Here is a 13,540-nt window from a genome sequence, read left to right as displayed (position 1 = left end):
TACATTTTGAACAGTATCTTAGGAAGTGAGCAAAAGTCTAATTAAATGGATATAGTTTGATAATAATTAAACATAGTAAATTACAAAGAGGCCTATGGACACTTTATAGGAACATTATGGCAAAATGAAAGATTCTGGAATCTAGCTGCAAAAGTAAATATTTTTATTGCATCAAGACCAATATTAGGCAGAAGTTAGTGATATTTATAATCTGCTGGATTAGATGCAATTAGAAGTTGTATAACATCAGAGACAGGCTTCATGAATTCCTTGTTGTTAATCTGGAATGTAGACCTTTCTACTAATATCACAAACATTCTCACACGAGCAGTCTTTTTTTTTTATTGTTTTATTGCTTACAGTATTACAAAGGGTATTACATATGTGTCCTTTTTTCCCCCCCAGCCCTTGACAATCCCCTGGCCTCTCCTAGCCCCCAGTGTCTTATGTCCATTGGTTATGCTTATATGCATGCATACAAGTCCTTCGGTTGATCCGCATGAGCAGTCTTGAACACAAAATACCTGTTATGAATAGAGGAATATTGAACCCAACCTGGTTTCCACTCAACTCAATCTAAGTGATAGAATAGTTCTATAGCTAATGATAAAATGACATTGAGAACAGGAATGAAAACCCGGAAAATGGATTTGAGAGGCAACAAGTCATAAGAGGAGTAGAAGAGTGATTGTTAACATCATCATCCATTTTTAGTTTCCTTCAAAAATGAAGAAAAACAACCCACGGGTTGAGTCACTTGGTGGTCCAGGAAAAGAAAACATTCTCCTTAGCTATATATAGAAAAAGGAAGTTAAAGACCTCTGATTCCTTGCTCATCTCTAATACAGGCTCTTCTAATCATGTAATGATCTTGACCATTTGCAACCCTGTGCTACATTTTCTTTGCTTCTTTCCATTCCTCTGTTCCATACATATTTCTAGATAGCTACTGGCAAACTTTTGAATGCTAGTAGCAAAATCAGAAAAGAGCAATACATCAAAATATAAAATAAGACAAATATTCATAGGGAGAATGGTAAATTAAAACAAAGTAAAACTCTGAATAGGTTCAGGTTAGATGTACAAATACATTTAGGATATTTGAGTCTGGTCAAAAAGTAGCAATAAAGAAGACAGTAACTAGTATTGATTGAATATAAAATTATATACTATTAGACAGAGTCAAAGTAAATGATCTTCTGTTTTGCCTTGAACTCTTTAAAGGGGCTAATATTGGTGAATCAGCAATTGGAATTAAATCCCTTTCTAAGGAAGCAGCATTGAGTTGCTCTATTAAAAATTAGTGTTTGTGCAACAAACTGAAAGAAATTAATAAATTCCTAGAAACATACAATCTTTCAAAACTGAATCAAGAAAACACAAAAACTTTGAGCAGACCATTACAACCAATAAAACTGAAGCATTAACCTTCATACTGTATCATTCCAATTATATAACATTCTGGAAAAGGCAAGAAAAGAGATCAATGGTTGCAGGGTGAGGTGGGGGGAGATGAGTTGGCAGAGCACAGATGATATTTAGTGCAGTGAGAATACTCTGTATGATATTATAAATTTGGATACATGTCATTAAACATGTGTCCAAACTCACTGACTGTACAACATCAAGAGTGAAGCCTAATGTAAACTATGGACTTTGGGTCATTATGATATGTCCATGTAGATTCAACCTTGGTGCAAAAATATACCATTCTGGTGAGTGATGTTGATAAAGGGAGAGGCTATGCATGTGTGGGGCAAGGGACATGTGGGAACGCTCTGTATCTCTCAATTTTCTTGTAAACACAAAATGCTCTAAAAATTGTCTTTTTAAAAAAACCAATAAGCTATAATAATTAGCTATATCTATTATATTTGTATATAAAGCTTTGTAGCTATAGTAATTTCACACAAAGCAGACTTCAGAGCAAGAAACCTATCAGGTATAAAGATGGGCATTCCATAATGATAAAGGAGTGAGTGTTCCAAGAAGCTATAACAATCTTTAATGTGAATGCACCTGACAACAGCGTATAAAAATACATGAAGAAAGAACTAGTAAAAATGCAAGGAGAAATAGACAAATCCATTGTTATGGTTGGCTCTATCAGCACCCCTATTGCAGTTTTGAGAGAATAGAAATCTGTTAAAAGAATATCTAATCTTTAAAAAAAAAAAAAGTAGAAATCATGCAGTGTCTGTGTTCAACTCACCGTGGGATTAAGCTAGAAATCTAGAAAGGGATCTTGAAAATCCAAAAATAAACTTTGAGATTAAAAAACACACTTCTGAATAACACATGAGTCAAAGAAGAAATCTTAAGCAGAAATTTAAAATATCTGATACAGAAGTTGTATCCAAAATGTCTTAAAAAAAAACTTAAAACTCAACAATAAGAAAACTAACAACCCAATTAAAAAATGAGCAAAAGACCTAAACAGACTACTTATATCATTAAGAAATTAAAAATTAAAACAAAAAGATACCACCCTAAATCCTTGTTAGAATGGCTAAAATCCAAAAACACTGGCAATGTCAAGTGCTGGTAAAGAAGAGGACAAATAGTAAGTCTTATTCATTGCTGGTGGGAATGAAAACCAATATAGCCACTTGAAAGACAGTTTGACAGTTTCTTACAAAGCTATACACAGACTTATTATATAATCCAGCAATAGTGCTATAAGGTATTTACACAAATGAGCAAAAAATATGTACACAAAAATTTGCATGTAAATTCTTATAGCAGCTTTATTCATAATTTCCAAAAACTGGAAACAACCAGGATGTCCTATATAATAGGTGAATTGATAAACTATAATACATTCATACACAGAGATCTTTTCTACAAGCAAAAGAAATGAGCTCTCATCCACCTGGTGTGTCTCAGTGGTTGAATGATGAACCAGAAGATCACTGGGGCTCAATCTCCAGTGGGGGGGCGGGGGTGTGTGTGCAGGAGACAGCTGATCAGTGATTCTCTCTCGTTTTTGATGTTTCTATCTCTTTCTCACTCTCCCTCTCTGAAATCAATAAAAATATATTTTTAAATGAGATGTCAAGTCACTAATAGACATAGAAGGGCCCTACATGCATATTGCTAAGTGAAAAAAGCCAGTCTGAAAGGCTACTAACTGTATGATTCTACATACATTACAATCTGGAAAAAGGCAATAATTTAGAAACTGTAAAAGATTAGTGGTTGTCAGGGGTTGTTGGGAAGGAGGAAAGGTATGAAGGTAGGGCAGAAGGGATATTTAGGGCAGTCAAACTATTCTTTATGATACTGTAATGGTGGATACATTTCATCCTAGGTATATATCCAAAGCAATAAAAATACATGTCCACAAAATACATATGAAATAATGTTTATAGCAGATTTATTCATAATAACTAAAGCCTAGGAAGAACTTAAAGGTTACCACGGGAGAATTAATAGCATATTATGATCTATTTGTACAATAGAATACAAGTTAATAATAAAACTGAATGTATTGCTGGAAAAATACAAAAAACTTGTATGAATGTCACAAACACATTGAGCAAAGGAATAAAGAAACAAAAGTGCATACTTTATTATTTCATTTTTATGAATTTTTTTAGCTGTCAAACAAATGTGTTGATGGAAATCAGATCACTGTTTTTCTAGGGTAGGGGCACGAGAGGATGGCAATAATGTAAATTTTCCTTATATTAATTGACATGGTGGTAAAGGTTTGTATACATTTCTCTAAATCATTAAGTTGTACTCTGAAAATGTTAGCATTTTACTCTGTGTAAATTAAACATCAATGAAGTTTGGTCACTAAAAATAATATCGTTTCTTACATCAGTCAAGATGCAATCGGGCTTAAATAATTGGCAATTTTATTAGCTTTCATCATTAAAAATGCAGAGTAGAATGTGTTTCAGGAATAGCTCAACAACACCCTTAAGGAACCAGATTCTTTCCATTGGTCTACTCTGGTATTCAAGGTGTTCCTATCATCCTAAGGCAAGTTCCCATCATGATCACAGCATGACTATCAGTAGCAAGGAGAACTACATACTTCTCTGTTCATACTCTTGGGAGAAGGGAGACAGGTTCCATAATTTCTCTGAGAAAGGGGAGATTTAGCAATTTGTGCCTATGATTAAACAAACCACTAGGTGGTTATTTTGACCACCTTGGATTGATTAATCAGTATTCACCCAGGGAGCTGAAAGCAAGGTTAGCATCCCAAGGCCCCTCGGAGGCACGAGGAAAGTGACTCTATAACAACACTGAAGTGGGAATTTGGGATTTTTCTCTCTGTTTCTGGGCTATATGGTTTTCTCTGAGCTACTTTGTAGCAAGTTGAGAGTTTTGAGCATCACCTTCTGCTTGAACTCTTTGGGGATGGAATCCAGGAGGAACTTCAGCTGTGACTAGACTTCCAATAGACTCACCAGAGAAGTTTAACCCATCCTCAACCGGGCGTTTTCTCAGATGCCCAGGGAAGAAGATTCAGCTAGCACTCAAGCTGTCTCAGAAGTACTAGCAAAGAACCTTAGTAACTTGACTCAACCCTAGTACCAAATTCCCTTCCCTTCCACCAAAACGTTCACCCCAACAACAAAACAGACCCAGAAACTTAACGGGATCTGGAATAGGGCTGACTCAAGACCTGCTCTCCATGAGGAGGCATGGAGCGAGGACAGTGGCAAGTGTTAGGAAAGAAAGTATGTGAGAAAGGATGTGAACAATGACTGAAGTTATGACATATCACACCAAGTTTCTGATTCAATCAGAAGGCCCAAAGTTTAGATGTAGCTGTAGTTATTGCCTATTACATGGAGATTCTTCTGATGATATTATCATTGAGAATATCAACATGGAGTAGACTTAGATAAAAACCTTATTCTTGTACTTATTTGAGTTGTAACAAATTTTTTGATGTACTATTTCAATATTTAGTATCAAATGTGTGTAAGCGTATATTATTAAAATTTGAGCATCTCTGAGAAAGTAAATAAATAAAATAAACAACACTGAAGTTTTGCTTGCAAGGAAGAAGGGATAAATAAAGAACAATATGCACCAAAGTCATAATTATAAAATACCATTTGCAACTATTTTAACTTATAGAGCATTTCATTTTGTGGACAGAATATGATTAATCGAATCCTTATAATGAACATTTGATTTAACAGTTGAATTGTCACATTGTTTCTTCCATCCTGGAGTCATTAAATTTATCTTCGACTAAGTGTGCAGATTTGATGATTTCCGTATTGGTAAAAACAGAACTGTTAATGTTTTGGTATTGAGATCATGTACAAAAATTAATATTATACCAGCCTTGAAGAGTTGTCAGGTGTCAGAAGATTCCCACCCTTAGAGGAACCATTCAGGTTGATCATTTTAATCCCAGTGAGAACAGAATCTTCCCAGTACTGGACATTCCAGAGTTTCTGCCTCCTCTTCCATTTACTAAGTGGCAGTTTGACCAAAAGAGCTTGGAGCATTGGGACACTTATTTATATGTGCATTTTTCTACAATAGTTATCTCAAAATACTTTTCATTGTACATCCTTAATAGCAGAAAAAAATACTATATGAACACTTGATATTGGATGTGTATTTAACAACCACATTTATGCCCAGCTGGCGTGGCTCAGTGTTTGCATGTCAACCTATGAACCAGGAGGTCAGGGTTTCATTCCAGCCAAGGGCACATGCCCGGATTGTGGGCTTGATCCCCAGTAGGGGGCATGCATGAGGCAGCTGATCAATGATTCCCTCTCATCATTGATGCGTCAATCTCTCTCTCCCTCTACTTCCTCTCTGAAATAAATAAATAAAAATATTTAAAACAAAAGAACCACACCTATGATGTAATATAAGAAACCTACTATACAATGATACGAATTAAATTATATAAAAACTGAACACTTTAATATTGCATTTTATTTATTGATAATACAATTAATCTACTCTCAGTATTAAAATGTTACTAATCTTTTTAGAGGCAGCAGTGCAAATGTGTAAATGTGTTTCATTATTTCACAGAATATTAGTTCAAAACTGCAATATATTTCAAGGTGTCTCAGTTATTTATTGCTAAATAACAAGCCACCCCAAAACTTATTGTCTATAAACTATTTTGTTATCTTTCACAATTCTGTACATTGATTGGGACTCAGCTAGATGCTTCTTCACTTAAATGTCATGCTTTAATACAAATCTTACAGAAAGGATTACACACAATCATGATTTAATAATGTTCTAGGGAAAATTAAAGAAAATACACTCTTAACCATGCTCATACAATGTAACGTGGAGGAAGGAGAAAAGTTCCAGCACTGAATTATATTATCATTCTCCATTTCATTCCAGGTTAAGCATACCTTCTACTCTGAAAATGAAAAGCATTTAGTAAAACAATTGTTTTTTATTTGCCCTCCCTACATTCTATCCCCATATTATTGGAATAATAATGGGGAAAAGCTCATTGTAAATAAAGTTTCCCCAGAATTTTCCCAGAATTGGGAATATAAGTTGCTTTCTGGAAAGTAAACTGGTAAATTCTACACATAATGTATAAAATCAAGCCAGTATAAAAATAACTCAGCTTATTTGACAAAGGAATCAAGAGCATACAATGGATGCAAGACAGTCTCTTCAATAGTGGTGTTGGGAATATTGTACAGACACATACAAAAAAAAAATGAAACTAGACCACCAACTTACACCAGACACAAAAATAAACTCAAAATGGATAAAGAATTTAAATGTACGATGGGAAACCATAAAAATCTTAGAAGGATCCATAGACAGCAAAATAGCAGACATATGTTGTAGCAATGTCTTTACCAATACAGCTCCTAGGATAATGGAAACTAAGAAGAAAATAAACAAATGTGACTACATCAAAATAAAAAGCTTCTTCACAGCAAAAGAAACCATCAACAAACAATAAAAGAGCCCACTGCATGGGAGGACATATTTGCCAATGTTATATTCAATAAGTGTTTAATCTCCAAAATTTATAGGGAACTTATACAACTTAACAAAAGGAAGATAAACAATCCAATCAAAAAATGGGCAAAGGACCTAAATAGACACTTTTCAAAAGAGGACATGTAGAAGGCCAAGAGACATATGAAAACATGCTCAAAGTCCCTAATCATCTGAGAGATTCAAATCAAAATGACAATGAGGTACCATCTCACACCTGTCAGATTGGCTATCATCAACAAATGACAAGTGCTGGCAAGAATGTGGAGAAAAAGGAACCCTCATGCACTGCTGGTGGGAATGCAGACTAGTGTAGCCACTGTAGAAATGATATGGAGTTTCCTCAAAAAATTAAACATGAAACTTCCATTTGACCCAGTAATCCCACTTCTAAAAAGATATCCCAAGAAATAAGAAACACCAGTCAGGAGGTAGGAAGATGGCGGCCAGCAGGGCAGCAGTAAGGAAGACAGTGTGAGAGAGTGAGGGAGTGAAAGGGGAGTGTGTTGACATGTGGTGTGTGTGTGTGTGTGTGTGTGTGTGAGAGAGAGAGAGAGAGAGAGAGAGAGAGAGAGAGAGAGAGAGAGGGTCAGTTAGATACTGCAAGACTTTTCAGGGCTGGGAGACCAGGCTCTCATAAATGGGGAGCCCCTGCTACTGCTGCAAGCACTCCCCATTGGCAGTGTTGGCACAGAAACCACACCATCTTGAAGGGCAGAGTCACTGCGACTAGGAGCCCAGCCTCACCACCTCCTAGACTGGCCTGAGAGGAAAACCGAGACTCTACAGACACTCTGGACAAAGACCTGCTACCACAGCTACAAACCAACGGACACTGAGACTTAAGCCACCCAGGCCGCAGGGTCCTGTGAGTCCCAAAGGGCATTTCCTTCCCACCTACTCCCTGTGGTGGCCTAAATGCATTCCAAGCAAACCCCTGACTGTTAGTGTGCAGGGCTCCCAGAGGCCATGCCTCCTGAGCACCCAGCCGGCCCCTGATTATCTGCATGCACGGCTCCCACCAGTTGCATCTCCCAGGCACCAGAGCCAGCCCTGACTGTCAGCGTGTGGGGCTCCCACCGGCCATGCCTCTTGGGCACCCGAGCTGGCCCCTGACTGTTGGCATGCAGCTCCCGCCGGAATGTGAAAGCTGTGCATCTCATGGGTACCCACACTGGTTGTGACCATCTGCACATGCAGCTCCTGCTGGCCTCATGTCCCAGGACTCAAGCCGGCCCCTGACTGTTGGTGCACATGGTTCCCACCACACTGCAGTGGCCACACATCTCCCAGTCCCCCGAACCAGCCCCTGAAGATCAGGGTGCACTACACTCCTGCCAAGCCCACAGCCACAGCTCAGGCCCTGTGAAACTTGGCACATGGACCCTTCAGTGACAGCAAAAATGAGGAGACCAAAAAGCAGCCCCCAAAGGAAAGAAAAGGGGAAAATAATCCAAAAAAGGGAACTAAATGAAAAGAAGGCATGCAATATGTCAGAAAAATAATTCAGAGTAATGGTCATACAGTTCATAAGCCAGATGGACAAGAAAATCAACTACCAATGTAAGAATCAATAAGAACTCAAAAGTGATATAGCTACAATAAAACACACAATGGAAGGTTTCAACGGTAGACTAAGAGAAGCAGAGCACCGAATTAGTGAACTAGAAGATAGGGTAGAGAAACAAGCCCAATCTGAATAGCAACTGGAGAAAAAAAAAATTAGAAAGCAAGAGGAGAGCCTAAGGGAGTTTTGGGATAACATGAAATGAAGTAACATACATATAATAGGGGTTCCAGAAGGACAAGAATAGCAGCAAGAATTAGAGACCCTAGGAGAGACAGAAATTGGCACAGAACCTACACAGAACGTTCTCTAGAGACAGAAGAACTTCGCTGGAGAGAACATGGCAAAAGACCCTGGACAGAAACTGGCCTCAGAGCCTAGAGACAGAACCTAGCGAGAGAACATAGCAAAAGATCCTGGACTGAACCTGACTACAGAAGTTGGCAAGAGAACCTGACTAGAACCTGGTGACTGAACCTGGCTGGAGAACCTGGACAGAACCTGGCTGGAGAACCTAGCGAGGGAACATGGCAACAGAACCTGGCTGGAGTACCTGGACAGAACCTGGCTGGAGAACCTAGCGAGGGAACATGGCTACAGAACCTGGCTGGAGAACCTGGAGAACATGGACACAGAACCTGGCTGGAGAACCTAGCAAGAGAACATGGACACAGAACCTGGCTGGAGATCCTAAGCAGAACCTCTCTGGAGATCCAGACCAGAACTTGGCTGGAGATCCTGGCTGGAGATCCTGGCTAGGCTGCTGATCAACTGAACACTGTCTCCGTGTCCTTCCTTCTTCACCGACTCCGTCTACGCCTTTGGGAACCCCTGGACCCGCTGGGGTTGGACCCCGGCACCTCCTCCTGACATGTATGGGTGACTCACCCATATCCATCATGCAGTCACCAGGCCTTTGCCCTGACCCTAATGCTGGGGAGTCAAGAGAAATGGATTCGAATCTCTTATGTTATATCATGGACATAAAAGGCTTGTATATAATTACTAGTTACTTCTTGAAAAACCCTCATTGATGGCAAGTAAACAAAAAATAAGTAAAAAAAAAAAAAGAATTAGAGACCCTATATGAAGAAATAATGACAAAAAACTTCCCTGATATGGGGGAGAAAAAAGTCACACAAGCACAGAGAATCCCAAACAAGTTGAACCCCAAAAGACCCACACCAAGACACGTTGTAATGACAAAGGCAAACATTAATGACAAAGAGAAAAATCTTAAAGGCTACAAGAGAGAGACAAAGAGTTGCCTGCAAAGGAGCTCCCATTAGATTATCAAATGATTTCTCAACAGAAACACATAAGACCAGAAGGGAACACAATAAAGTATACAAAGTAATGCAAAGCAAGGGACTGAATCCGAGAATACTCTATCCAGCAAGGCTATCATTCAAAATTAAAGGGGAAATCAGGAGCTTCACAGACAAAAAAGGCTAAAGGAATTTATCAGTACCAAACCAGCAATGCAAGAAATGCTAAAGGAATTGTTGTAAAAAGAAGCGGGGGGGGGGGGGAGGGGGGGGGGACGGGAGGAGGAAGGAGGAGCACAGGCGCAAAAAAAATAAAAATGGCTACAAACAAATACCTAGCATAATAACATTAAACATCAATGGCCTAAATGCTCCAACCAAAAGAGATCTAGTGGCTGAATGGATAAGAAAACATGACCCATGCTGTCCACAAGAGAGCCAACTGAGAACAAGAGACTCACACAGATTGAAAGTGAAGGGATGGAAAAATATATTTCAGGCAAATGAAGATGAAAAAAAAGCTGGGGTAGAAATACTTATATCTGGCAAAATAGACCTCAAAGTGAAGGCCAGAACAAGAGATAAGGAAGGCCACTCATAATACTAAAGGGATCAATACAACAAGAGGATATAACTCTGGTAAACTTATATGCACCCAATACAGGAGCACCAAAATACATAAAACAAACTTCTGAAAGATATCAAGGGAAAGATCGATAGCAGTACAATCATAAAAGGAGACTTAAATACCCACTGACATCAACCTATTTGAAAAAATAATAACAGAAAACTTCCCTGATATAGGGAAGAAAAAACTCACACAAATCCCAGAACCTCACAGAGTCCCAAACAAAATGAACTCCAAAAGACCGACGCCAAGGCACATTATAATTAAATTGGCAAACACCAATGACAAAGCAAGAATCTTAAAAGCAGCTAGAGAGAGACAGAAAGTCACCTACAAAGGAGCCCCCATCAGACTAGCAACTGATTTCTCAACAGAAACACATCAGGCAAGAAGGGAATGGAATGAAATATATAAAGTCATGCAAAGTAAGGGTCTGAATCCAAGAATACTGTACCCAGCAAGGCTATCAATCAAAATTGAGGGTGAAATCAGGTGCTTCACAGACAAAAAAGGACTTTGGGAGTTTATTACCACCAAACCATCAATGCAAGAAAAGATAAAGGGTCTGCTGTAAAAAGAAAAAATAGGAAACAAAGAAGGAACACAGGGGAAAAGAATAAAAATGGCAACGAACAAGTATCTATCAATAATAACTTTATATGTAAATGGACTAAATGCCCCAATCAAAAGACATAGATTAATTGAGTGGATAAGAAAACATAACCCATATATCTGCTGTCTATAGGAAACCCACCTCAGAAAAAAAGACGCACACAGACTGATGGTGAAGGGATGGGAAAAGGTTTTTCAGGTGAATGGAAATGAAAAAAAAGCTGGTGTAGCAATACTTATATCTGACAAATTAGATCTAAAATTGAAGGACATAAAAAGAGATAAAGAAGGCCATTTCATAACACCCAATATAGGAGCACTCAAATACATAAGAAATCTTCTGGAGCAGATCAAGGGAGATATTGACAGCAATACAATCATAGTAGGGGACTTTAACACCCATTATCACCATTGGACAAATCCTCTAAACAAAAAATCAGCAAAGAAACATCAATCCTAAATGACTCACTAGATCAGATGGAATTAATTGATCTCTTCAGAACATTTCATCCCAAGGCCACAAAATATACATTCTTCTCAAGTGCACATGGTCATTTTCAAAGATAGACCATATATTGGGTCACAGACAAAGTCTCTTCAAATTCAAGAAAATTGAAATCATATCAAGCATCTTCTCAGATCACAATGGCATAAAACTGGAAATCAACTAAAATAAAAACAATCCAAAAAAATCAAACAAATGGAGACTAAATAGCATGCTATTATACAATGACTGGGTTACCAAAGAGATCAAAGAAGAAATAAAAAAACATCATGGCAACAAACAACAATGAAAACACAACAATCCAAAATTTATGGAACACAGCGAAAGCAGTCTTGAGAGGAAAGTTCATAGCTCTACAAGCCTACTGAAAGAAACAAGAAACAATGAGAATAAATCACCTAATTCTACAACTCAAAGAATTAGAAAGAGAGCAACAAGAAAAGCCCAGTGTAAGCAGACGGAAGGAAATAATAAAGATCAGAGCAGAGATAAATGACATAGAGACCAAAAAAAAAAAAATACAAAAGATCAGCAAAACCAAGAGCTGGTTCTTTGAAAGGATAAACAAGATTGATGAACCTCTAGCCAGGCTCACCAAGAAACAAAGAGAGAGGACCCAAATAAACAAAATCAGAAATGATAGAGGCGAAATAACAACAGACCCCACAAAAATACAAAGGATTGTTAGAAAATACTAGGAACAACTCTACTCCAACAAACTCGACAACCTGGAGGAAATGGACATATTCCTAGAAAAATACAACCTTCCAAAACTCAATCAGGAAGAATCTCAAAATCTCAATAGGCCAATAACTATGGAAGAAATTGAAGCAGTCATCAAAAAGCTCCCAGCAAACAAAAGCCCAGGGCCAGACGGCTTCACAGGGGAGTTTTACCAAACATTCAAAGAAGAACTAAAACTTATCCTCCTCAGACTATTCCAAAATATTCAAGAGGAAGGAAAACTTCCAAGCTCGTTCTATGAAGCCAGCATCACCCTAATACCAAAACCAGACAAAGACAACACAATGAAAGAGAATTACAGGCCAATGTCCCTCATGAACATAGATGCCAAAATCCTCAACAAAATCCTAGGAAATTGGATCCAGCAGTACATCAGAAAGATCATATACCATGACCAAGTTGGATTTATCCCAGGGATGCAAAGATCGTACAATATCCACAAATCAATAAACGTAATACATCATATAAACAAATTGAGAGATAAAAACCACATAGTCATATCAATTGATGCAGAAAAACATTTGACAAAATCCAACACCCTTTCTTGATAAAAACTCTCAGCAAGATAGGAATAGAAGGATCATACCTCAACATAATAAAAGCCATATATGACAAACCCACAGCCAACATCATAATCAATGGGCAAAAACTAAAACCATTCCCCCTAAGAACAGGAACAAGACAGGGATGCCCCCTCCTACCACTCCTGTTCAACATAGCACTTGAAGTACTAGCCATTGCGATCAAACAGGAAGAAGAAATAAAAAGCATCCAAATTGGAAAAGAAGAAGTAAAACTGTCCTTATTCACAGATGACATGATACTGTACATACAGAACCCTAAAGACTCCATCAAAAAATTATTAGACTTAATAAATGAATTTGGCAATGTAGCAGGATACAAAATTAATACCAATAAATCTATGGCATTTCTGTACACCAATAGTGAACTTACAGAAAGTGAGACGAAAAAAGCAATCCCATTTACAATCACATCAAAAAAATTAAGATACCTAGGAATAAACTTAACTAAGGAGGTAAAAGACTTATATGCGAAAAACTACAGGACGTTGAAAAGAGATAGAGGAAAACAAACAGATGGAAGAACATACCATGTTCATGAATTGGTAGAATCAACATCATCAAAATGTCCATACTACCCAAAGCAATCTATAGATTCAATGCAATCCCCATTAAATCACCAACGGCATATTTCACAGATCTAGAATGAACGTTCCAAAA

The sequence above is a fragment of the Myotis nattereri genome (genome assembly GCF_964212035.1).
Source record: "Myotis nattereri genome assembly, chromosome: 2".
Taxonomy (NCBI): Eukaryota; Metazoa; Chordata; class Mammalia; order Chiroptera; family Vespertilionidae; genus Myotis; species Myotis nattereri.
This window is presented reverse-complemented; position numbering follows the sequence as displayed.